The sequence below is a fragment of the Aulonocara stuartgranti genome (genome assembly GCF_965226115.1).
Source record: "Aulonocara stuartgranti genome assembly, chromosome: 13".
NCBI lineage: Eukaryota > Metazoa > Chordata > Actinopteri > Cichliformes > Cichlidae > Aulonocara > Aulonocara stuartgranti.
In genome coordinates, this window is record NC_138949.1 from 28,934,934 (window position 1) to 28,962,043 (window position 27,110).

The 27,110-nt window shown below is 38.0% G+C and overlaps 1 long non-coding RNA gene across 1 annotated transcript; it reads right to left on the reverse strand.

Moving 5' to 3' along the window:
• Positions 1 to 6,129: 6,129 nt before the first annotated feature.
• LOC309721046 lies at positions 6,130 to 9,654 on the reverse strand. Its single transcript, XR_014280639.1, has 3 exons — positions 9,519 to 9,654; positions 9,231 to 9,294; positions 6,130 to 7,561 (listed from the first exon to the last, which is right to left on the reverse strand). It is a non-coding gene; the product is annotated as an uncharacterized lncRNA (long non-coding RNA).
• Positions 9,655 to 27,110: the final 17,456 nt, after the last annotated feature.

Below are 27,110 nucleotides of genomic sequence, written 5' to 3' on the forward strand. Positions count from 1 at the left end.
TTTCAAGGCTAGAGAGAACTAAAAACAATCTCATGTGACTGTGCCCAAATTTGGCAACAGTGGGGAAGACAAACTTCCTTTTATTAGCAAAGACCTCCAGCAGAACTCAGGGAGGGGCAGCCATCTGCCATGACCAGTTGGGGAATCATGGGAAAGAGAAAGTAGAAAAGAGTAGGATAGAGACATCTCGAGACATGTGGCAAGTTGCAAGAGAGAATGTGCAGGAATACAGAGCTACACGAGTTACACAAAAGTAAAAACATATAAAGGAAAAAAGAAATGCACATACACAAATAAAATGCATACTAAATGTATGGGAAAGCACAATCACTAGAAACCTGCTATACAATATCAAGACACAAAAACATATGCACAAGCAAGTGGCTGCACTTAGGTAAGTTTAAAGATGTCCAGGCACAAAAAAAGCTCTCACTTGTAAAGCACAAACACACACACAAAAATCAGTCCCCCTAGACAAATTGTAAAGGTAGAAATGGTCCATTAACATCTGCACACATATAGTGCATTTTAACAGGCTATAAATAAAAGTCACACACACACACTCATGCACATGCACACAGTGGAAGGTTTTGGTGGCCACGTGGCTGTGTGGTTTTAGGCTCAGCTGGATCAGCCTGGGGTGAAGGAAATAGGGGACTTTCTTTCTTATGAGTTTCTTGCTTCTGCTATTTTTCTTCACTTTCACCATCTTTGTCCTTTATTTAACCTTTTTTTCACTCTCTGCTATTCATTTTAATTTCCATCCATTCGCCAGTTATTCACCTCTTTTCCATTTCTTTTCTTAATTGCTTTTTATGGACATGGAATACTAACATACCCTGCAAGCAAATGAAATTCCAGTATAAAACACATGTGTTATTTTCAAAGTATTCAGCCTATAAATAAGCCTAACAAAAGACAGACGCTGATTTATTTTTTCCTACAATCCTGTCGGTCCCTTTCTGTCTGAATCACTTATTTTACTTTTTCTCTCATCCCCCTTACACGCCATCCACTCCCGCCTCCTCTGGACACTTTAAGCCATTATAAACCTTGGTTCGGCAACCTGGTGTGTGTTCATGTGGTGCTGCTCTGTAAAAGACCAAGATTGAAGCTTTGTGGAAAATCCTCGGCTTCCTTCTTAAATACACCCGGCATCACTGTCCAAGGTCTCAGGGGTTGGGGGGAGGGGGATACAGGGAGAAGGAGGAGGTGGGAAGGCAAGGAGCTAAGAGAATATTGAAGTTCTGAGGGAAAACCCTTTAAAAGGAGGTAGAGGAGGGTCTTAAATAACGAAGGAGGAGAATGATTGTGGCTTGAAGCAAAAATCTTGGTCTCTGAAACTGTACTTACTCTTGGCAAGGTTAGGAGGACAAGAGGCAACAGAAGGAGAAATAGAAAAAGGAGTAGTATGGATAAAATAAAAATGGGAATAGGTCCCATTGAAGCAAAACAGAAGAACAGAGAGAAGTGAAACATTTTAGTTTTATACTTAACAGCGCTTTTATTCCTGATTTGGTGATATACTGTCAATATTTAAAACATAATCTGATTCCAGTCTACCTGAGAATTCACACAGCTTGACATGTCATCTCACATTCACCCATCATAATCCCCTCAATTATCATAAAGTGAGGTGAAATAACCAGGAAACAGAGACAGACTGACACTGGGCAATGAGCTGGACTGAGTGACTCAGTAAAAGCAGTAATGGGCTGCATATGTGCTCCATATGTGTCTGAGTGCCACATTTAGATGCCTGTGTATGTCCTTTCCACCTCTTCCTGTGATTTCTCAACAGCATTCCACCAAGGACACACACAGAAAAATGCACATGGTTCCACTGACACCATTGCTGTGAAATCTAAAGCAGTATAGCATATAAAGCTATAGGATAGTCAGAAATGCACAACAGTTGCACTATTACACATTAAATTATCATTTACCTGTTATAAATACCTTCAGAAGGTATACAGGTGTAGTTTCAACTAGACTAAGATTTTTTTTTCCCAATTGAGGAAACAAAACAGACAATAAGTCACCTTTGTTTTTTTTCTGTATGTGGCTATGATATATAGTGATATATTGAGGTGTATAGATATGTTTTCTTTTGAGACAAGCATTACACGAAGTACCAGTCTTTCAAAACCTTTTCAATCCTGTTCAGTCTATGATTAAAGTTTTGAGTGGACTGTCCACTGTGCGTTAGGTACGTTCAAAGGTTCAGTTAACTTGCTGGATTTGTTTATTAAAAGCAAGAGAGAAAATCTCTTTAAAATCACTTCCAAGTGGACTGATATACTTACTCATTATTGTATCTGCCATAAGACATTACCTTATTCCCAGAATACAAAGGCGTCATGATTTAAACAGCTGAAATCTTTACGCTCACATCATATAAGAAAATTGTCTTATTTGATGTGAGTGGTTTTGTAGGACCTCAGTTTAGGTATTTAGACCAAAATTCCATTTAACTTTAAGCCATGGTAAAAACTAACTTAAATATATTTAGTAAATACATGCAAATATAATATAAGTATAAATAAAAGGAATGATAATACTTTCTTTAATCTAAAGACTTGGAGAACAACTTGTCTGCTTCCTGTCTCTGTGGGTGAATCGTGGGTCTTGTACTTTAGTCAGTTACTGAGGAGCAGCTTTTTCTCTTGAAGTGTAAATAAATTAACTAACACGGCTTATAAGATGTTAGTTTGACAACAGAGCATTAAAAATAAGCAAATTAAGAGTTGAGAATGTGGTGAACGGACATTAATTCTAATTCTGGTGTTGACTTGATTTAATTAAGGAGTAACGAAGGCTATGAACACGGGTCAAATAAGGACGCCAATCTAATTTTCCATATGTTCTTTTATGAATGCATTGGAGTTTTTGTTAACTGTTGGCTTTGGGAATTCAATCCATCCATCCACCCCCCTTGAGGAAAATAGAAAGCATAATTGAAATGAATTGATTTTTATCCTGTGCTTACTATGGGATGCTGACTCACCAAGTAGTTTCATATGGAAAACTTTAGCTTGCATTCAATGAGCTAACCCAAGGGTCTTGCAACATAGCATGAGGGGATGAATTCTGACATTAACTTTTAGACAATAACTTGAAGGCTGGTTTTAATCTTCTCATGGCCCACTTTTGGTACCGATTCAGACTTTGACAAAACACTGACTGGATTTTTTTATGGTTCAGTAACTAAAAGAAAAGAGTGAGTCTGTTTCTGTTGGGTCATAACATGGCGAGGGAATGTTTTCATTAAACTTGCTCCCAGAGTAGGAGGCTATATTTAAAGCTTTACATACACACCCTGCATGACAGCATTTCTAAAACTATATATCAGGATCCTGAAACAGGTCACGGACGTTTCATGGGTCACTTAAACTGGGTTGCACTGGCGAAAGGCTAATCATTTTGACTTTGCATCATGGTTGAAAGGGTAACGAACCACTTGTTTAGACAAACCCACCCAATGACACTACTAGTTAGTATGACATTTTACCGTCCTTGGGGAGGAATGGAAAAAGAAAACAACAGAAAACGGGAAAGGTGAAGAGAGGCAGTGCAGATAGATTGAGTTCTGGGAACGGTCCCCCCCAAATTTGTCCCCACAGAATATTAAGCTTGTCAAAACCACTAACTGGGATCCCACACAGCCCCCACAGATTGGCAAATCTACATCTGCAAAGTATCAAAACGTTTGCTAAGTACCTGCAATGGCACAAATCCATGAACATTCACACATGGACAAATTTCTATGCAGTTTTTGTATATCACTCTTGGAATAGGAGCTCATCAGTCGAATGAAAAAGAAAAGAAAATGATGCAAACATATGCTAGCGCAATTTCCATCATTAATGGGTTTAATGCCTAAATAACAGAGTATTTTAATTCTGTCCAGTCTTAAAACTGCGTTTTCCTACCAAAACTGCACATTAGCATCATCCTTAGATTCATTTTCTATTTTTTTATGGTTATTGTAGTAGGGGTTGTTTGAAAACCATTGTTGTATTCCCTTTTAAAAGGCACATTTGTTTCTGCTTTGTAATTCAAGCATTTCTTTGACTGATGTTTAGCAGGATGGACATAGACAGTAAATATGTTGCCGCACAAGGTTCAAGAAATTGAGATTAAAGAACCGGTTCTCTGTGTGTTTTCTGTGACTGACAGACCTGCAGCCGGTAAGTCTTTGGGTGAAGTTGTACAAGACTCCTGAAGCACTGGAACTCTCAAAAATCATTAGATTGTCACTCCATATTAACGTCAGACAGAGAATCTGAACGCCACATCTTTGTGTTTGTGTGAAACTGATTTTTTGAACACTCCCACCCTTTTTGGGGATTTGATTATGTCAATGCTTTATTTATTTTTCTCTTTTTATTAAGGTCTGAAAGAAAACACTTCATGGAGCTGCACTGGAGAATCTTAAAGTCTGTCTGTCACCTGTCCCAAGATTCAGTTATTTTTTCTTGTTTTGGATTCTTGGTTTATATATTTGGACTCATTGTTTATATATGTTGGGTGTTCTATTTAGAGTTAAAACATTTGTGTTCAAATTTTGGGATTCCTGTTTTGATTTATTTTGGTCTAGCATATCATGAGTTTGAGTTCCGGTATTATTTAGTCTTAATTTGTGTCACTTTGTGTTTTGGTTCAGGCTTATTTTTAGTCATTTCTTTGAGATTTTTGTTTGAGTCTTGCTCTGCGTCTTTTCAGTGTTTGTGCTTGGGTCCGGCTGTGTTCTCTTGCCAGCTGTGTGTTAGTTATTCCCTTATTTTTTTTCTTTTATTTGTCCTGCAGGTTAACCTTGAAGATTATTTGTCTTTCATATCCTGCATTAGTTTTGCTTTCTGTCTGTACTCCCCAGTTGTGTAAGGAGTTTTGACCTGTGTCAGATTACCCTTTTATGTCTAATCCCAAATTAGCATTGTTTTTATTTTATTTGTTTTTTTGTTTGTTTATTTTTTGGATCAGTTACAATAAAAAATTGCTCCTTGATTAGAATTCTGCCTACAGTGTCTAGCATTTAGGTTCCTTGCACACCACTTTGCAACAGTCTATTTAAAAAAAAACAAAAAAAAACCCATTTATCCATCCATCCATCTTCTTCCGCTTATCCAGGGCTAGGTTGCAGGGGCAGCAGCCGAAGCAGGGAAGCCCAGACCTCCCTTCCGATGGGACATGCCTGGAACACCTCATGCAGAAGGTGCCCAGGAAAAATCAGGGAGCCTCCTGGGTGAGGTGTTCCATATACACATATGAGTATACAACCAAGGGAACAGTACACCCTGCCCAGGATAGGGTTACCAGGGTCCCGCCCTAGAGCCAGGCCCATAGAGGCCCAGGGATCTGTCCAGGGTACTCTGGGTACACCCTGGACAGGTCACCAGCCTAACACAGATAGGCAACCAGTAGCACATGGTGCAGAAAAGCCAAAATGTAGGAGTAGGAGTAGGAGGCGAACTACTTATACTTTCAAATAACTTAAATATTCAAAGTGAAAACATATGCTACAATAGACATTGACACAGAGTAACACTAGCACCCAAATTATTATTTATGATTGTATACAAGGCTTTGGGAAGTTGGAAATTAGGAAGAGAAATATATGGTATGTGTCTTTATTCCTATAATGGTTTAACCTTTAACGCTTTTGAGAGAATCAAGAGATGCTGAGCCAAACTCACTTGCTGTTGTGTCACTACCAGCCTTGGGACCACAACATTAACTTCAAGCCTAAAAACTCAAAGCTGTATTTTTTGAGGGATGATAAGTGCAAACTGTGTGATATTGAAAAAAAAAATGCTAAGGTAAGTTTTTTTCTGGGTATTGACTGCTGAATATTTCTTTTTATCATGACAACAACAGTGGTCTAACAACTTACCAGCTGGCCATCAGAACATTAAGTCAAAGCAATAAGGATTGCATGGGTTTGATGAAAGCTGCAATGACAATTATAGAAGAAAAAGCTAAATGACAAAAGAAAGACTGCCTTTCAGACAGGGTGGTGTGGTGAACAGTTTCAAAAGCAAAAAACAGAAAGAGCAAGAGAAACCTATTGAAGAGCAGTTTGTGCTTTCAGCAAGGAAGCAGCACTGCCAGGAAATAGAATAGAATAGAAATTACCTTTATTGTCCCTCATTGGGGAAATTCAGATATTCCAGGAGGAAAGTGACAGACAGTTGGAGCATGCGGATTAAAAAAAAATAAAAACAATACTGTACAATTGTTAAGTTATTAAAAATGTAAAAAATTATTACAAACAGAAAATGGAAAAACTGTACAAATAAGAGCAGGGACATAAACAACTAATATTACTATACTATAAACGACTTATTGTGTTTGTTGGGAGTGGTGATGGTTATAAAGCCTAACAGCTGCTGGGAAGAAGGACCTGCGATAAAGCTTTGTGCACCTAGGATCCAGCAGTCTGTTGTTGAAAGGGGCTCTGGAGTTCTTCTACAGCATCATGCCAGGGGTGGGAGACACTGTCCACAAGTGATGTCACTTTTGCCAAAGTTCTTCTGTCTCCAACCACCTGCACTGGGGTGAGGGGGCATCCTAGGACAGAGCTGGACTTCCTAATGAACTTGTCCAACTTCTTCTTCTCAGCTGTAGATAAACTGCTGTTCCAACAGAGAAAACTTAATTCTGTTGGCTATTTATGTGTTTGTCTGTGGTATAACTACCTTAAAGGTTTACAGCTTGGCAGCTTAAAGTATAATGCTGCAAAGTTGAAGAGAAAGTGCACAATTCCCTTCATCACTGATATATTATTTCATTTAAGTTTGAAAGCAAAACGACATAAAAACTAATCTGTGTTCCAGATGGATACAGAGAGGAAAGGCAGTGGTGGTCCAATCAGATTTTGGGATTTTTTTTTTTCCCAATTTGGCTTTCTGAGGTGGTGTGAGCACTTTAAGCATAAAAGCCTAACAACCAAAGAGAATGTGTTGTAGGGGGAGGTTTCAGTCAAAAGGATTAATTAACACTAAATGGCTGTTTTAAGATAAGAGGACTCTTTAGTATCAAGGCCAAATGAGTCTGTTTGATCCAACATCTCACCCTCTCTCACTCTTTTTATGTGTGAGCAAGTGTGTGTTTTTGCATGTGTGCAACAGTGTGTTAAAAGAGCTATAAAAAATGAAAAAGAGCTGCCTTCTCATTGCTGTCCAAAACAGTAAAATTTTCAATAAGTCATCCAGCTTGTGCCAACCTTTTGAGCCTCAGTTAAGACCCCAGAGGAAGTTGTGACTGCTGTCTTTCCAACACTGGGCTCCACAGTGGCAAACCTCATACGTTCAAATTGAAAGCCAGAAAAATACAAGAGGAGGCAAAAAGAAAAACAGAGAATTGTCCAAAAGAGATATTATAGGACAAGTAGAAACTTGCAGGTGTAAGAGATTACATGTGAAAGCAAAGTAACTCTAACTGTTGTTGATATAATTGTATCATTCAGAGGTCAAAGTGATTAAACAAATGTTTAAAAAAATGGAAGTTTGATGTCAAAAGCAGTTTGATGTTGATTCATTTCTGAGGCACCTTCGCTGATCTGAAATAAGAAATAGAATGTTGCTCATAAGCTTGTAATTCTTTATAATGACATGTAACAGTATTACTTGTCTAACACTTGTCTATTATTTAGAAGTATAGTTGTATCAGGAAACTGAATTTTTGAGTTTGACTCTTTGAAAAACAAACAGAACAAACTAAATCAGAAAGAATGTGTTTTAGTTTAGAAAGATATGCCTGCATCTCTAATATCCCACATTTAATTGTAGTAGAAAAAAAATGCAATAAAATTAAAGAAAATGTAGCACTAACAATGAAACTGTGGTGAGGGACAGATCGGAGCTTTGAGTATCTCTGAACCAGGGGCAATTCTAGGATCAGAGATTTGGGGGTGCTGAGCACCCAGAGAGCTGCCCAGCCAGGCAAGATAAACTTTACACGTCACGATGAGACGTCTTCCCTGTCTCTGTCAGTCCCTGCATCCTTAAATGTCTCCAGTTGTCCCGAGTTGTCCCTGAATGTCTCCTTGGTGCATTTAAACCCCTGTTCCTCCCTGTCCTCATCGTCTGTTATCTTCGTCTCCGCTATCAGTCATCATAATTTTAATCTCTGTGCAAGTCTGCAAATTTCTTTATTAAATCATAAGATTCTTAAATTCATCAAGTCTCTCTGTGCCTGGGTCCTCATCTCAAAACATGACATCACTGTTTTGCACATTTAAACACAATTTAATCCCACATTTGTGAAAGAAATGCAAAACCCTTTTTTGAAAAGTCTGTAACAAAACCATCAAATATGATAAAGGTTATTAAAATGCTGCAAAAAAAGAATGGATTGGAATAAAAAAAAATACATATCCTAACCTTAATTACTGGAGGAGAATAATGAATGATGCTCATAGTGAGTAAAAAGTAAACAAATAAAAAGTACATTTTTTGGATACATACAAAAACACTCCCAAACAGCATAAATTATTACAAATAAATTATTACAAAATATTAATAAAAACTATAAAAATGGAGGCAACTTTGCCTGTGGTAGAATGTATAAAATGTATGAAAAACCTTTACTGCAGATGCTAATTTTACTAATTTAATAATACTGATTTTGTGTTGTAAGATTTATGAGTTTCATGCTTTCATAGTGGTACTTAGGAGAGCTTAACATTTTTTTATCAGGTGGTACACACTGTAAAAAGTTTGAGAAACACTGATAAGTGTATGTGTGCTTTTGGAAAACATTTAAAGCTGCTGTATACAGAATCTTTTGAAACAAGCTAACTTAAAACATTTTTAGAATATAAACAGAGCATCTGCTTCTCTTTACAGCTCCTCACTCCACCAGGGCACCGTTTGGCACTTTCTGATAGTGTGCAAATGTGATGTATGTACTGCGGCAGTCATATAGACAACTGGACGGTCCAAAAGTTGGCCTACCTATTACTGGCTGAGGTTTTAGTAGAGTTGTGGCTGAACCACATAAAACATATCATTAATTTTAATCTCCCCAATCAATTATAATGTTATGTTGGAATGTTGTTAAAGAGGGTCGAAATGTTTCAACCCAGTTTGTTTTGCACATTCTGTATAGCAGCTTTAATATAGGGAGAACACAACTTCCAGATTGTGTGAGTAAAATCAGGTTTTTTTCTCCCTGTCAGTTTAACAGTTTCTGTTTTGCCTGTCACTGCTCCCTGTCTGTTTTCTTACCTGGTTCTTCCTGACCTTGTAATTTCTCCAAAACGTTCCCCTCTTTCCTCTCTCCCTCTTCGGACTGACAATCATACACAAATAGATTGTATTCAATTAGATGAAAAATTTAATTAATATGAAAAAATACTATTAAGATCACTAACAAAAAGTCCTCTCTCAGTGTACTTTCAACCAAAAGGCAAATAACCAAACCACATGAACATCTAATAAAAGATATAAATATTAAAATCCAATATTATCCAATATTATTCCTGATTCACAGATCATTTGATTTTACACTTTTACCTGAATGTGGCTCCTTTTTTTGAAAAAACTTCCTTATATCCATTATGAACCTGGCTGTCTCTCTGTACACACACACACACACACACACACACACACACACACACACACACACACACACACACACACACACACACACACAACAGGTGTTATAAGGTTAATGGGCATTCAGTCAGTTAGCTAGTTAGTATCCATTTCAAACAGGACAGTGGCAACAACAGTAGGCTACTAACAATTTTAAGTTTTAGATTTTAAATAGGCTGCATACATTTCAATGGGAGCAACAGGACGGTCAAATGTCGCTGAATTTACTACAGAGCAGGACGGATTGTAGGGTAGCAAACATCGTCGGAAAAACACGTTTTCAACACTACCTAACTATATAAAGAGTAACTGAAGGTTAAATGCAGCTAATATGTCCTGTTTTAAGCCAGGCACTACTTACACCTCCGCTCAGTCACCATCACTCTGGCAGACAGAGCGCTAGAGTCAGAGCAGGGGAGAGGCGAGCTGGAACAAACCATTTTAGGAGGGGGGGATTTCTATACTGTTGTTGTTAAAATGTTACGTCTCAACCAAGTACTGTATGCTTTTTATATTTTTAGTAGTGTGTCACACAAACAGCAAATCTTGTCAAAAAAAAGTCAAAAAAAGTAAGAAATCTGTGGGAGTGCTTTAATTGATTCATTTTGGGGGTGCTTCAGCACTCCCAAAAATGGGCTAAAATCGCCCCTGCTCTGAACCTTATCCCCAGGTGCACATTAGTTATTTATGGTAAAGAAGCGAGAACGACACACGGTAAAGGTCGCATGGCAGTCTGCTTGGAGTTTACCCATTGCCACTTAAGAGACTTTGTACATGGGGAAAAGATTCTCAGTTACATTGTTCATCCCTAAGATGAAGCATGGTGCAAACAGCGGGGAGGTGGAGTTCTGATCAAAGGTCAGGGGAACAATTAAGTATCCAAATGCAGAGAGGTCCTTCAAGAAAAACTTATGACCAAGACTTGAAGATTTTTTCCATCCATGAGTGTCCCAGCCCAAGTTTAAACTTAAACCTCAAAAAACATATACGGTGAGACTTTCATGTGGCACACGCTTCCAATCTCAAGGAATGTGACAGGAAGAATACAATAGAGTGTTAAAATCCAGGTCTGCAAATCTTGTCGTGAAATCTTGTAATGGAAATCAAAGGTGTCATTTCTCTCAGTGTCACTGCAGATTATGAAGTGTTTTGATTTTCAATAAATCCACAGAATGCTAAAACAAAATCTACATTTTTCATGATCATGGATTGCTAAGTGTATATTTTTAAAAATTCAATCTTATTTTAAGAAAAAACGTTATTTATAACATGAAGTGAGCAAAAAGAAAAGGGGTTCTTAGAAACTATAAAACAGAGTAGTATCAATTTACTGTACTACTACTACTGTACTAATACAGATGCAGAACTGTGGAAATGTACATGATGGATATGCAGGTGTAAAGCATAGCTACACCTTTTGAGTATTTTGAATACACAAACTGCTCAGTCTGAATAACATTTAAAGAAGATGCAGCATATCTGCCTGACATACTAATCACTGTGGTACAATATAAGATGTGAGAGAAAGACCATTACTTATTTAAGTTGTGTGTATCCCAGATAGGTTCACTGAGCATGCATTCTGATTTAGAAACACCTTGTTTCACATTCATTAAATTACAATCTTTTTGCAAGATTCCTAGAAGAGAGCCTTTCCTCATCTGCTCCCAGCTTAGCAGCTGGGGGTTTAATACCTTGCTTTGAGCTGGAAAGACTAATAGTTAGTGGCTCTTGTGGCATCAAAGTTCCTTTTAAGATGATTTCTGCCTGTTTCTTATTGGATACTACATAAAGTATAAAGGATAAAAATACCACCTTAAAGTGCTTTAGTGCTGCAAGATTCATCCCAGCTATTGAAAAAGAAAGCATGATTGTTCCAAAAGATTAAGAGAAAAAAACAGAAAACATTTGAGTGGTTGCCTTAAAGCAGCATTCTGTGACAATGAGATATCAGGGCCTTACATTGTTAATTTACATTGTCAGATGTGAAAAATTGAACACTAGTACAATTGCATGTGTTTAAAAAAAGAAAATAGCTGATTATTCTCTCAAGTCAACTAAATGTGTCAACTTTTTAGATTAATCAGAAAATGTTTTTTAATATTCTTCTTTTGAACACATCTGTAACCATATTTAAAAAACACAATTGCTTAATTTACTGTTTTGATGATTTCTGTACTCATTCAAGTTTAATTTAATTACTCCAAGTGTCCCCTGTAGCAGGGAAAAAGACCACTAGAATCCCAGAAGGTGATTCTATAGTAGACAAGTTATAGGAATAATCTTTTAAACTGTTGCTCAAATAAATATAAAAGAAAAAAAAGACTTCATCATCAGAAGTATTAAGGTGTTTAATATTTGATCACTCAGCCACATTGTCATCTTAACCCACCTGTATGATTGTGAGCGGCAGTTGTCATCAGAAATGAGAAAAAAGACAAATGATGGAGAACAAAGGGCAGGGAATACAGACGAAACTGAGAAAAGAAACAAGTGGGAAAAAAGAAGAGACATAAACACAGATATTTTTGAAATATAAGAAAGAACAGAGACTGGCTGACATTGATTTTGGACCAAATCCAATTCATCTCCTCCTTACACTTTTCTCTCTCCTTGCACATTCACATGGACTGTCCGCTACATTAAAAAACATTATACAAGCACCTAGCATTATGTGGGAGTGTGTTAAAAAGACTCCACACATTAAATTCCCAATGTTTCTTTTCAAAGAACTTCCCCTGTAATTCAATCAGTTTTGTTTTTTTACAGATTATTTTTAAATATGTACCATTCTCAGAGTCTATGGAGTAGTGTCCTTTTGGGTTCATTGCAAAATACATGATGCTATATCAATAAATACAAATGAAAGAAAAAAGAACCGAGATAGGCTATAACTTCTCGTTATAACTTACAGAATATAGCCTACAGATCGTTTATGCGGATAGCTCACCAAACTGACCAAAACGACTTATTACATTACAAAACAGTGCTGTACTGTCAAACTTTGAAGGTTTTGTTCTTTCCCAACATTTGTAACTTCATTCTCCAATGGCAATAGTGCCAACCTGCTCCTTCTCTTGTGGTCTAAAACATATTATACGCCCAGTGACAACTCTTCAGTTAAAATACAGATCTCTTACATTCGAGACCTCACGATTAGCTGCCCATTTTAATCCAACATTACTCCTGTTTAAAAGTCTGCTGATTTAAAAAAACAACAAATAGCTATCACCTAACATTGGTGGAGGTTTCCTGCAAGAAGAGAGAGAGTTACAGAATAGGTATGAAAAACTGACTGTTAAGAAATGTAGCGTGAAAAATACATCCTTATTCACATATTAAGTTTTGCATAGCTCACACATACTATAGGTGGATGACAGATGGACAACCAGATGGGTAGAAAAATACAGAGACACTGAAAGAACGATGAACACAATTATCTGTAAAAATAAAAATAAGGAAAAAACATACAGCTATGACACAGTTCATTTTTAGTCTATACCACCTGTTTTTGCCTGGGTATGAAGTGTACTATGAACCACTTGAATCAGTGATTATTCTAATATATATAATAAATTGATAAAAGCATTGGATTGTGTGTTTAACAGTTCCAGACATTTTTAGACATTTCTTAGCAGATTCGCAGCCAGTCGTTTGTTTTTCTGTTCCCAATTAAGTAGCTCTCTAGTTGATCCAAGTATTGAACCTTCACTTAGCAACTGTTCACTGGAACAAAAAGGAGGCCATTACTGAGTAGACAAACAAAATAAATCTATCATAAAGGTAGGTCGAATAAAAAAATCCTGTAAATTCTTAATAAAACAAAACAAAAAAATAAGATAAAAAGTGGGGCTAAGCACCGGCCAGCTCAGCAACATCAAAAGGAACTAATTATTCAAATCATTTCAGATTGATTTATATAAGTGGTGATTTTTTCAGAAAGGCAAGCAGAGACAATAGCCCACAATAAACACTCACAAAAAACCTTCCTCCACTATTACTAAGATAAACTACATCATATTAAAACATACTGTTTGTGCTGCCTGTGCTCTACGTGAACATCTTCCAAGAGATATTTTACAAAGCATGTAAAAGACATTTGTCCATTTCATGTTTTGCCTCACCAGAGCATGAAATGGACACCCATGCAGAACTTGTAGTAAGTTGCAGTAAGCTGCACAAATAGTTTGTTTCAAGCCTGTTTCAAGCACCCTGGAGTGTACTTCATAAGTCTTTCTATTTAAAGCCAAGAAATTGTCTTTAAATATATCATCTCCACCTGCTGGTAATGCAACTTCTGCGTGCAGTTTTGCAGTTTTTACACTGGTGTACATTGGTCTTACCACTCGACTACACTTCTCCAGTCCTAATGAAAGTCCAATCACATGGGGGAGAAAGAATCACAACTTACAAAATTTTATTTTGTGAGTTTCAGTAGATTTTCGCTTTATACCTAATGTGATCAGCTGAGCAGTGCTGCTGCTGTTGCTCTGATGTTTATTGCTCTTAGTGGATTTACACAGTTTACTAATTACATTTCCATTTCATCACATGCCACTGAGCAGTCTTTACCATTAAAAATAACCTCTCTTCTTCCTCTCCTGTCCTGTCTTTCTTATATATTTCTCTATCTCTCAGTAAAGTTATTGCTCACACATCTGGGAAATACAGCGGCTGTACTTTTAGGTAACTGCAGTCAGACAGTTTGCGTTCTTGCTGATATGTGTTGAGCTGATAGTAACAATGCATTTGAAATTATCTGCCACTTAAAAAAAACCACTGTACTCTGCACTCGCTCCCACTACTCCCACTATAAGAAAAACCACTATTCTTGTCCAATTCAAGCCCTGAGTATAGCATTATAAATGATGCACAAAATATGTTTTTCTGCAATAAACACTAGTGATGGATACACCAATATGTTGTGTAAATATTAAAAAAAGGTGCCAGAAAAATAAATAATCAATAATAAAATAATCAAGTAAAGAGCAGATACCCAAAAGTTCTACTTATATCCAGTAAAGAAGTATTTGTCTTTTGGTGCTTCCCACCTCTGATTAGAGCTGAGCAGTAGTTTTCAGTAAGTTTTGTTTCCTCTCAGCTGTCTGAATCAATAGGCTGTGCATATTATTTAACTATTTTTCTGCATTAAACAAAGTGCGGATATGATCAGAAGATGTAGACTTCGTCAATCAGAGGTACAATTAAGTTATAAAGCAAGCTACATCTTTTGAAAGGTTTCAAAACTTTAAAAAAAAATGCAAATAAAGCAGTAGCCCTTGGCTTTCTCTGCCAGTCATTGGATTCTCAGTTGGCGGTAAAGGCTAAAGGTTATGTTTGTGTAAGAAGGCGACTTGTCCTTTGGGACTCGTGGTATGATGGGTATGTCAGTGGTATATATTTCTCATGGCCTAAATTTCACCTCTAGTCAAAGACGTTTCCTTTCAGTGTTTAAACAAAAGGACTGAATTTCAGTATTGGATTACAGATGATTTAACTTAATGGGTATCTTTGGGTCAGCATGTACCATATAAGTTAACAAGAACATAACCTTAGTTATGTTTATTGGCATTGATTTATAAAGGTATGCACATGATTTGATTATGGTCAGAGTAAAGACGGACTACAATTACCTTCGTCGGTTTTAAGATCCACATCAAATATCCCATAGCCTCTCTTAGTACAGATTAATATGACTATCACTGGAGTGAAGTAGTCAGAGTGCCTTGACCTTGTAAGAGGATATTATCCTCTACGAAAATGGGGTCCAGCACTGTATTCAGTGTTCAATAATTCAAGATTATGGACACATTCTTGCACCAGTCTTTAGATTACTACGCTGTACACATTTTTCTGTTATACTTTTTTTAATATACCTTTATTTCAAACTATGCTTTTTTTACTGTCATTAAATCCATTTGGTTGTCTTTTATTTGATGCTTTTGGCAATGAAATCAAATAATTTGGGTCTCGTTATGATTTGTTTTATATTTACCCTTTCACTGTTATGCACACACACTGCCAGCTTTGTTATCACTGAGCATACAGGGAGTGCAGAATTATTAGGCAAATTAGTATTTTGTCCACATCATCCTCTTCATGCATGTTGTCTTACTCCAAGCTGTATAGGCTCGAAAGCCTACTACCAATTAAGCATATTAGGTGATGTGCAACTCTGTAATGAGAAGGGGTGTGGTCTAATGACATCAACACCCTATATCAGGTGTGCATAATTATTAGGCAACGTCCTTTCCTTTGGCAAAATGGGTCAAAAGAAGGACTTGACAGGCTCAGAAAAGTCAAAAATAGTGAGATATCTTGCAGAGGGATGCAGCAGTCTCAAAATTGCAATTGCATTCAAAATAGTCAACAGGGTCGCAAGAAGCGTGTGGAAAAACCAAGGCGCAAAATAGCTGCCCATGAACTGAGAAAAGTCAAGCGTGCAGCTGCCAAGATGCCACTTGCCACCAGTTTGGCCATATTTCAGAGCTGCAACATCACTGGAGTGCCCAAAAGCACAAGGTGTGCAATACTCAGAGACATGGCCAAGGTAAGAAAGGCTGAAAGACGACCACCACTGAACAAGACACACAAGCTGAAACGTCAAGACTGGGCCAAGAAATATCTCAAGACGGATTTTTCTAAGGTTTTATGGACTGATGAAATGAGAGTGAGTCTTGATGGGCCAGATGGATGGGCCCGTGGCTGGATTGGATTCTGGAAGACACCTTCTTCAAGCAGTGGTACAGGAAGAAGTCTGCATCCTTCAAGAAAAACATGATTTTCATGCAGGACAATGCTCCATCACACCCGTCCAAGTACTCCACAGCGTGGCTGGCAAGAAAGGGTATAAAAGAAGAAAAACTAATGACATGGCCACCTTGTTCACCTGATCTGAACCCCATTGAGAACCTGTGGTCCATCATCAAATGTGAGATTTACAAGGAGGGAAAACAGTACACCTCTCTGAACAGTGTCTGGGAGGCTGTGGTTGCTGCTGCACGCAATGTTGATGGTGAACAGATCAAAACACTGACAGAATCCATGGATGGCAGGCTTTTGAGTGTCCTTGCAAAGAAAGGTGGCTATATTAGTCGCTGATTTGTTTTTGTTTTGTTTTTGAATGTCAGAAATGTATATTTGTGAATGTGGAGATGTTATATTGGTTTCACTGGTGAAAATAAATAATTGAAATGGGTATATATTTGTTTTTTGTTAAGTTGCCTAATAATTATGCACAGTAATAGTCACCTGCACACACAGATATCCCCCTAAAATAGCTAAAACTAAAAACAAACTAAAAACTACTTCCTAAAAAATTCAGCTTTGATATTAATGAGTTTTTTGGGTTCATTGAGAACATGGTTGTTGTTCAATAATAAAATTATTCCTCAAAAATACAACTTGCCTAATAATTCTGCACTCCCTGTATGTACAAATAACTGTTAACAGCTTAAAAGCTGTAATACTCATGAGGGCATGTTGTGCCACTCCTGTGGATACTTTGTTGTCCCTACACTATAGGCTGATGTCTAAATCACTGTCATACCCCAAATCAAAGTGCAGACTAGCCTCTCAGGTGCTATTACTCTAATAACTCACAAAAGCCAGGGAATATGGAAATCATATTTCATCAAAAGTGTGCTGACTGCTTGAGAAAAGGCAACAGCTGAACAGCCTAAACACTGCACCTCAACTTTTTGAAACAAAAAGATGTTATGAATTTATGCTATAGTCTTCTTAAAACTTGCAAGTTATGACAGTCCTGCCTCACCTCAGATAGATATTCCATACAGCACAAACCTGAGCGGGTTATTGGTTTTATAAAATGAGTGTATATGTCCGTATCTTCGCCCTGCCATCCGTCATGTTGCAGTGGTTAACATGGCAGAAATCCCCATTTACAAGACACATAGACACAGAGCTCCCCTGCTTCTCATAGCTCTGTGTACATCTGTCTGACCTAGCGAAGATTAGATTCAGACACTCCAGGTAGAAAATATGTGTGTGTGTGTGTGTGTGTTCGTGTATGAGCAAGTAGAGGACTGTCAGGGGAACTCAGTAGATTTAATCTCTGCTCTCCTTCCTTCAAGAAAGGCTGTCGACGTGGTGCATACATCCCACACACATTTTAAAGGTTTCATTTGAATCCACTCAACTATACAGGAATTTGCATGACAATTTAAATGTTAAAGAGGTGTAACAAAATAGTTCCCACGTACATAAACGCACAAACATCCCTGAATACCAACATGTATACACAGAAAAAAAATACATCTGTGCCTTTAGGCTTTGGTGTCTCAACAGAAAATATTTCTGCAGTCACAGTAACGCGTTCCTCTCCCTCTTTCTCCCAGTAAAACTGATGCAGTGTTTTCTCTCTGGGGTAGGATTTCTTCCAGTCACTCCCTTTCTAGAATTCGCTTTCACTTTATTTCTCTATCATACACTATTTTACCAATTTTCTTTCTACCACACACCTGCTGTCTCTGTGAGAAACACACAGAGACACACTACAGTACATCACAGTAACCTTGTGTTGTCTGGAGGTATTTTGGAATTTGTATGAACAAGACACTTACTATTCAACTGAAGTCACAATGTACAGTTTTTAACATCTGCATTATAAATAAAACACTCATAGTTGTAATGAAAATTTATCTGAAAATAATAAAATTCGGTTTCAGCTGTTAGAGTGGAATACAGTAAACTTTCCATAAAGTGTATTTATGGAAATTTTTGACAATTCGTCCAGAAGTGCATTTGTGAGGTGAGACACTGATGTTGGATACAATAGCTTGGCTCAGTTCTTTGCTCTTATCTATCCCAAAGGTGTTCTGTCAGCTGGAGGTCAGGACTCTGTGCAGGCGAGCCAAGATCTTGCACACCAAACTCGCTCATCCATGTCTTTATGAACCTCGCTTTGTGCACTGATGTGCGTCATTTTGGAACAGGAGGAAGCCATCCCCAAACTGTTCCCATGAAGTTGAGAGCATAAAATTGTCCAAACTGTCTTGGTATGCTGACACATCAAGAGTTCCTTTCACTGGAACTAAGGGGCTACGACTGACTCTTGGAAAACAACCCCACATCATAATCCCCCCTTGACCAAACTTTATACTTGGCACAGTGAGATCATACAAGTACCATTATCCTGGCAACCACCAAACCCAGACTCTTCCATCAGATTACCAGAGGGAGAAGCTTAATTTGTCACTCCAGAGAACATTTTTGCACTGCTTTAGAGTGGCATGCTTTACACCAAGTACATGAGATGCTTTGCATTGCACTTGGTGATGTAAAGCTGTGTTTCCCAACTATTTGGAATCGCGACACATATTATTATATTATTATTATTATATTACAAAAATCACACGGCACCAACCAAAAACATCACAAAAAGAATATTGATCATTTTTCCCCGTACACCAGGTATAGCAGAATTGGCTCGGTTTGTCCCCAGTATACATTTTTCGCTTTCTTCTGATCATTACTCATGCTAGGGCCCTCATCTGAGTCAGATGAGTCAGAACCCAGGTCAGAGTGACTACTTTTCAAATATTTATCTATTGCTGTTACGCGCTGCGTCGTCTCATAGCAAAACTATTACGTAATTTCCTCCTGTCTTTTTCTGTTACTGGCACTGCTTAATTAGAGCAGGTAGTTGTACTGCCCTCTAGTGGAAGATAATGCAATTGTTCTGCCCCATACTCACACCAGTCACTTAAAGTACTATCACGTGGAATCAGATAATCTTCCATGGCACACCTGATCATTTCTCACTGCAGCATAGTGGTTGGGAAACAGTGATGTAAGGCTTGGATGCAGCTCCTTAGCCATGGAAACTCATTACATGAAACTCTCTATGCACTCATCTTGAGCTAATCTGAAGGCTACATAAAGTTTGAAGGCATGCAGTGATTGACCTTTGGGCCCTATGCGCCTCAGCGTCCACTGACCAAGCTCAGTGATTTTATGTTGCCGACCACTTCGTGGCTGAGTTGCTGTCATTCCCGACAATGTCCACTTTGTTATACCGCTAACAGTTGACTGTAGAATTTTTAGTACTGAGGAAATTTTACGATTGGCGTTGTTTCTCAGTGGCATCCTATCACAGTACCACGCTGGAAATGACAGAACTACTGAGACTGACCCATTCTTTCACAAATATTTTTAGAAGCAGTCTGCATGCCTAGATGCTTGACTTTATACACATGTGACCATGGAAGTGATTGGGACACCTGAATTCAGTGATTTAGCTGGGTGAGTCAATACCCTTGTCAAAAATAGTGCAACTATTCTTTTGCTATCTCCGACACAATCTGAATTAATTCATATTACTCACAACTGCATTAAGATAAAAGTCATTTCTGCAGCATTTAGAGAACAAAATATTGTTCTAATGTTGGCTGTGGTGGTTTCATGATTGGATTATTTATGCAGGACAAAATAACAGCGTGACATTGCTTATCTGGATAGTCCCATTTGGACAGGATTAATGTCTCTTGAGGTCGAGTGGGGAAAATAGTCTGTTGTAATGTCAGCTTTAAGTTTCTCTGCTATAGCCTGCCTGCATCCAGCTTATTTTATGTGTAGTATGCTGAGGAGGATTTTATCAGTGACTGTAATTTAGTGATGATTCGAGTTATTGAGGAGCGTGGCCAAAGTTTATCACCCACATCCCCCTGGAGTGTATGCACTTCATTCAAATGAGGCTTGTGATATTTAATGTATGCTATCAACAGTATATAAGCTGTATAAATTCCTGAGCAGAGTGTTAACATCCATGTCTTTTGAAAATATTTAACATTTATGATTGACCATGCACATCTGGTGATTGAGAGAGGGCTTTTTTTTTTTGGCTTTGCTTTAATTGTGTTTGAAGATTAAAAATAGAAATGGTTGACAGTTGGGGTTTTCTCTGTATATGACCTTGTATTCTATAGGGTCTTTACCTTACAATATAAAGCTCCTCAAGGTTACTGTGGATGTGATTCAGTACAATAAATAAAGTTAAAATTGAATTAAGCATTATCCATTGCTCAATTTCACATTACAGTATCATACTGTGCTTACATTTGCTTAATGGTGTTTCTATACTTTTTGGTCTCAAGTTGCAGCCTTGGAGACTTAAAAAGTCAGCCAATGGTAAAGTACCATATGTTGCAATTCTCAGAATGGCCACTTTAAGAAGCACCCAAAAGTAAATTAATCTACCATCTTTACATCTGAATTAAACACACTTCTTTTCCCTTTTTTTGTTCACCTCTTTAAAATATATTAACCTTTAAAGTTATGTATTATTAATGACCTGACTTTTCCAGTTACATGATGCCACGCAAAAAGCCCACAATGATAAATGTGAGAACTGAAAAAGGATTCACAATGCAGTAGAGGATGTAATAGTGGCTATATCCACTTCCTGGTCCACTGGTGTAACACCTCCACCTCCTCAAAGCAGGACAAACTGACAAGGTATTATCTTGTTTTAAGAGATACAAATATTCTAGGGTTACTTTTAAATATTATTATGTATATACTTTTTTTTTTTTTTTTTAAGTTCTGGTCGTCTTTAAAGAACAACTAGTCAAATGACCACATGTCATTGTCAAACAGTTTCCCCATTATACACTGACAACTGTGACATTGTTTAAAATACAATAGAGAAACTATTTTTCCCCCTTTTGTAGCAGCCTTAGACAACTGTTTGTCATTCATAGCACATCGTCAAGGAGGTGAGAACATCTCTGAGCTCTTAGCACCTTCCTACTGATAGCTGTGAGCAGAGGGTGTAGTGTGATCCCATCATAACACATCGGACTGTTATTAGCAATAAAGTGCCAATGTAACCATTTATATGCATTTTCAAATCAGTCACATACTGTACAAACATCTATTTATTCAATTATCCATCAATCAAAGTTATAAGCATCGCTGAAATATCTCTTAGAACCCACCCTCCCACAAAATGTACAGCTCTCAACGTGACATAAATTATATAAAGACCCTACACACCACATGGATTCAGGCTTTAGTGCTATATTCATATATGATGTGTGGTGAGTCCACTTAATTGGTACAAAGAAAAAGCTGTGAAATATGACATAATCATTTTAAAGCTTACATATTATTCTAAAACTAAAACCGGCAGATCTTATTCAGACTCTTACAGACACGGTTGTTTTAAATGAATGCATTACATTTATAATTAAACACTGATAGTGGAAAGATGCACAAAGTTTCATATTGGTTTCTTTAAAGATAAGCATTCACCACTAGCCTGCTGCTTTTTATGATTTCCGTTTTCCATCTTTTCTTTTTTCCTCCTATCTATATGTTTTTGTTCTCCATAACTTGAATCGTTCTTTCTTTCCCACTTGCAGTTGGTTTTTTTAAATAATTCTTTTCCTTCTGTGCGTGGACAGGATGGAAAGTCAACACTGTTAGAATGAAATCAACCTCACTCCTGCTCTGGTTATGCGTGTGTATCTGAGTGTTTGCTCATGGATGTGTGTTTGCGTAGGCCTGTGAGTGAGCAGAGCAGTTAAAGTAAGATTGATCCATTGGCTTGAGCAGAGAAGGGTAGAGAGGTCGGCGGAGTTTTATTCGGACCAGTTTAGTTCCATCGTTATGAGAAATGTGTTCAGATTGGCAACGTTTCTGTTGCAACAGACTGCTAGCTTCGCAGAGAGAGGAGAGCCTGGCCAGGTTTCAGACCTAATAGTTTGTCCCTCTTTTATCAGGCAAACTTTGGCCATCCTTCAAATCTCAGCAGAAGGGCAGACTGGTTGGCTTATTTTCAAATTATTACTTCCTTTTACGATAGAAGGATGTGGGGGTCGTCTAAATTTCTTTCCTGGATGCATCTGCTTACATTCCCTATCCTTTATTTTTGCTTGACTCAATCTTTGATAATTACTCATTTAATCAAGCTGGCTAATCTGAGCATCCCCCCCATCTCATCTGATTTGTTTATTGCATTCAACACCAGCATTTTGGTCATCTCTGCTGTGATACACACATCTTAAAAACTTGAACTGTCTGGTAATTAATTTTTACCAAGCAATCCTGTGAAGGTCATTTTATAAACTTGTGCTCATTAAATAAGGCTACTGCTGACACATTTAATGTGCAGAAGGATCCATTGTAGTCATAAAACTGTGACAATTGAGGACAATCACATTTAAAAAAAAAATTACTGTACAGTATCAGCCCTTATACTAAAGTCATCAAAAAAAGGTCAAAGAGGCAAAAGGGTCCACTGATCCTCTCTGGAACACCAGAAGCAGAACCAGTTGTCATCCTCAGAGGGGGGAGTAGTAGAAATGACTGACCAGCTGCATCAAACATGGACACCAAAATCAAACAGTTGTGTTTAAATACATGGCAAAGTTGCTTCCAGGCACTTCTAGGAGATTTTAAACCGACACCGTTAACATAGCCTGGTCTGGACCAGGCTATCTGTTCAGCAGGACCTGTTATCATGATCTACCCAGGTAAAAAGAGAACCACCTTTATAACACTGAAAGGTCTGATTTTAGGTTAAACTGATTCCTAATCCATTAAACAAAATTTGTAGAACACAACTCTGACTCGGCGACCTGATATCCCAGTGCTGGTGCTGTAGCTCCAGGATAAACATTGCAGTGACGCTGTCTGAGCTTTTAGTTAGCATTAGCCAAGAACAATTAAAAAAAAAAAAAAAGTATCACTAGTAAACCAACGTGAGTAACCTAAATTTAGCTTACAGCAAATATACCTTGATAAAATATTTACTATATTGTAAAAATTAACAGGGAATGTTATTTATGTTATGTTATGTTATAATGATGCAGGAAAAGCACCAACACAGGAATATCAGATGCATCCTTCAGGCTCACCACATAGATGTAGGTTATTGCACATTGAAAGCAAAGCATTGTCTAATTGACTTGCAAATATATATGCATGCTTTCACTCAGATTTATAAAGCTGTGTGTATTTACGGAATTATGCACAGATTTGTAGATTCTAACCACTCATTCTTCTTTTGTAAATATCAGTATATTTGTGAGAAAGTTGAGTAAACCACCACAGAAAATTATTTAAGAGGCAAAAAGCTGACAGAAGTCAAAACGGGAAGAATCACATGGAGGCATGCTTTAAAGAAGCAGAGAGAGAAAAGGATGTAAATGTGTATTTTAATTGAATGATTCATATAATTCTGTAGATATATTCTTGCTATTAGCTGCTTACTGTTAGCTTGTCACTTCCGCATCCGGTCATGTTATTGTCTCCAAGAAAACAGTTTGTTTTGTGAGGTCAATGTTTTGTTTGTTGTATTGAACTTCAATTGTGTTTTTGCAGCATTTTTCTATTGGCAGGTTGCAGTGCTTTTGACCTCTTAGCAGAATAAAACATATCACTTTGAATAGGACGTCTGATCAAACTTAAGTGAGACTGTGACAGCAATGACGGACCTGCCCACATAGTTTGTACGTTTTACACTTTATTTCCGGTTGCTATTCTTTCCCAACCTCGGTTGCGGCTTTTCAGCGACAGCCACAAAGAGTAACAACAACCACTTCAGGTCCTGGCACGTTTAATACAGGGGAGGTGTAATGAGCTCATCAGGCTCAGGTGTGTCAGTCTCCGCTGCGCCACGAACCATGCCCCGCCAGAGACATTTTGCACACCATACAGCTGGGTGGTAGTTTCTTAAAAAATTCAAGGCTGCAGTGAACGTGTTAAAATTAATGGAGAGTTATATTCATGCAGATGGTTATCTTTTTTTTTCGTTCATTTTTTATTAATAGCATGTCAGCTGTCTTTTACAATAGGTGTCAGGGCTTTTGGGCAGGTTGTAAAATGTGGCAAAAGTACAGCTTAATGACTTTGCAGTGTGGTAAAGTGCTTTGGTACAAACTTGTAATGGCTCTGAGGGGGGAGGAGAATGAAGAAGGCAAGAGATAGATACCACATTACCAAAGACAAATGGAAATATTAACACAATTCATACTTAATGAGTTGGAATAAGGAAAAGGGAATTTCGTTTTTAATAATAAAAATGTCACTGTTCATTTTCTGTACATTTTGTGCTCAGAGTTATTAGACGTATGGCCCACACTCACACACGAGCAGTTAAGTGTCCCCATATACTGAGACACACTCACACACACAATCAGAACTGTCATGTTTTGGTATGCACATACATGCATGCACGCGTGCACACATATGCATACACAGACTCTGACAGATGAGCAGCACATTTGCCTCCACATAGCTTGCTCCACTTCCCATCATTTGCTATACAGGAGGAACTCCACTAAGTGTTCACTTCCATTTTGTCCAAAAGACTTTTAATGGACTAGTTAATTGCACAGTGATTAAACTGAATTTATCACAGGGAACTTATACTTCTTGAGCCTAAGGCACAGTCATATTTCCAAAAATCAGTCTTGTGTGCCTGCGTTTATCACACGTGTCATGTACACATGACGTCACTACAGTGTCACGCTGCCTCGATTTTCTGTCTCTCTCCACTTAAGTCTAATACAGCAGATATTGAGGCTGGTCTCTCACAGTCCCTTATTTGATTCAACCAACTGCAGTGTAATACTGTGAAACTGTAATTTAATCATGGTTTCATTCTGTCATGGTCTGGTTGGGCACCTGCAGGTCTCAGACAGCGGCTCCTCCTCCTTTAGGCGGAGTCCGGTTGCCCCTCCCTGGCTGACCACCTGTGAGCAATCGTGCCAGCGGTATATCAGACCTGCGCTCTCAACCACTCATCGCCTGAGTATCTGCTATTCCCATCGATAGCACCCGGAGTGGAGATCTTGTTCCCCTCGCTCCCGTCCTCCTGGACCTGGGCCGCCAGCTGCTCACACAACGTGGCCTGCCGGCCCACTGCTCACCTGCCTGCCTCCCCACGCCTCGACCGCTTCCGGGTTTTCCGCTCCACCTGTCCCCTCCATCTGAAACCAATGCCCCGGCCCCTACCTAGTCCTGTTTCTACCTCCCCGCTGTCCCCGCTGTTCAGCCGTCTCCTAGAGGTGTCTAGGTCGCCCTCATTATCACAGACGAATCCTACGCGCCACTAGTGTGGTGGCGTCGCTTTGTGTTTCACCTTTGTTTTCCTGTGGGCGGAAATAAATCATTTGTTTTCTGTCACCTCGCTTCCGGGTTGGTTTCTGCGCCTGTGTCCATCCCTGTTCCCTCGTGCCATTGAGCCGTGACACATTCTGTGACCATTGTAAGATATAGTTGTCCCCATCACAATGGAAAAAAAGGAAAAAAAAGAAATCCATAATATGTAGTACAGAAAGGATTCAATCAACAGATAACTGGAAAAAAATCTCTTAAAAAAATTATGTAAACCTTTTTTCATCTGTTTATCTTTATATTTGAGTCTTGGATCTGTATACAGTTTCATCTGTCTTGAACCATTATTTGCATATTTCCTTTTATAGTTCAGTGAATATTTTATTTTAATCAGTCTACAACAAAAAGAAAACTCCCCATGTGGATGGATTGATAAGTACCTATTTCCTCTTAATGAGCATTTAACAAGTTTAGTTATATGTATGTAACTAAAATATTGAGTTGCAACATCCTATAAAAGCAAGTTGTTTGCATTTTGTTGCTTTCATTTGTTTTCAGTGGCCAATATGACACTCCCGAACTGTCTGCTTTTGTTCACTGCCTATATCAGGAAGACAAAGACATCACACACTTGCTCAAAAATGTATAGACAAATGCACAGATACAAACTCATATTGTGTCTGAGTGGATTTGCATAAATGGAAATTTCAGTGTGCATTAAATGGATTTTTGCAGAATAAAGAGCGAGCTGCATAAACACATCTATCTTGTTAGCAATGTGATTTAAAGACATGAATTGCAAAATCTGCCATATGCTCAAACGCATCCATGCAATACCAATAGTTTCACAGCGTTTGCGAGATTATGTTGGTATATTGATAAGCGACAGTGAACACTAAACACAATGTTACATAGTATTGATAACAACAAATGTACTTACACTAAGCTATGAGTTTTTAAATGAGAACTACTAAAGTAAAAACCAGAACCCTCCATCATGATGATTTTGTACTGAAGAATTTTGTGCTTGTTTCATCAGTACCCTGGAAATGTCTTGCATGTATCATTAAGATTAATGCACACTAGAGGTACCCCCAGGTCTTCATTTCTTCAGGTCTCATGGGATAATGCTGGTTGCCACCTATATTTTAATCCTGTGCCGTCATTAGCACAGGAAATATAATTTGTCACACTCCCTTCAAATTGTCTTGTGATGAAATTCATTTTATTGCGATAAAGAGTGATTATTGTTTTAATTGATCTGTTGCAGTGGTCACTCCCACTCTGAAAATTGAATGTATGCCATTGTGCAACCATATGACCATACAACAAATAAACACCCACATGTAGAGAGAAACAGAGAGAGAGAGCAGGTACATGTAACTGTACTTCATAGATCTTTCAAATCTCTGTGTAACATTCTGTAAA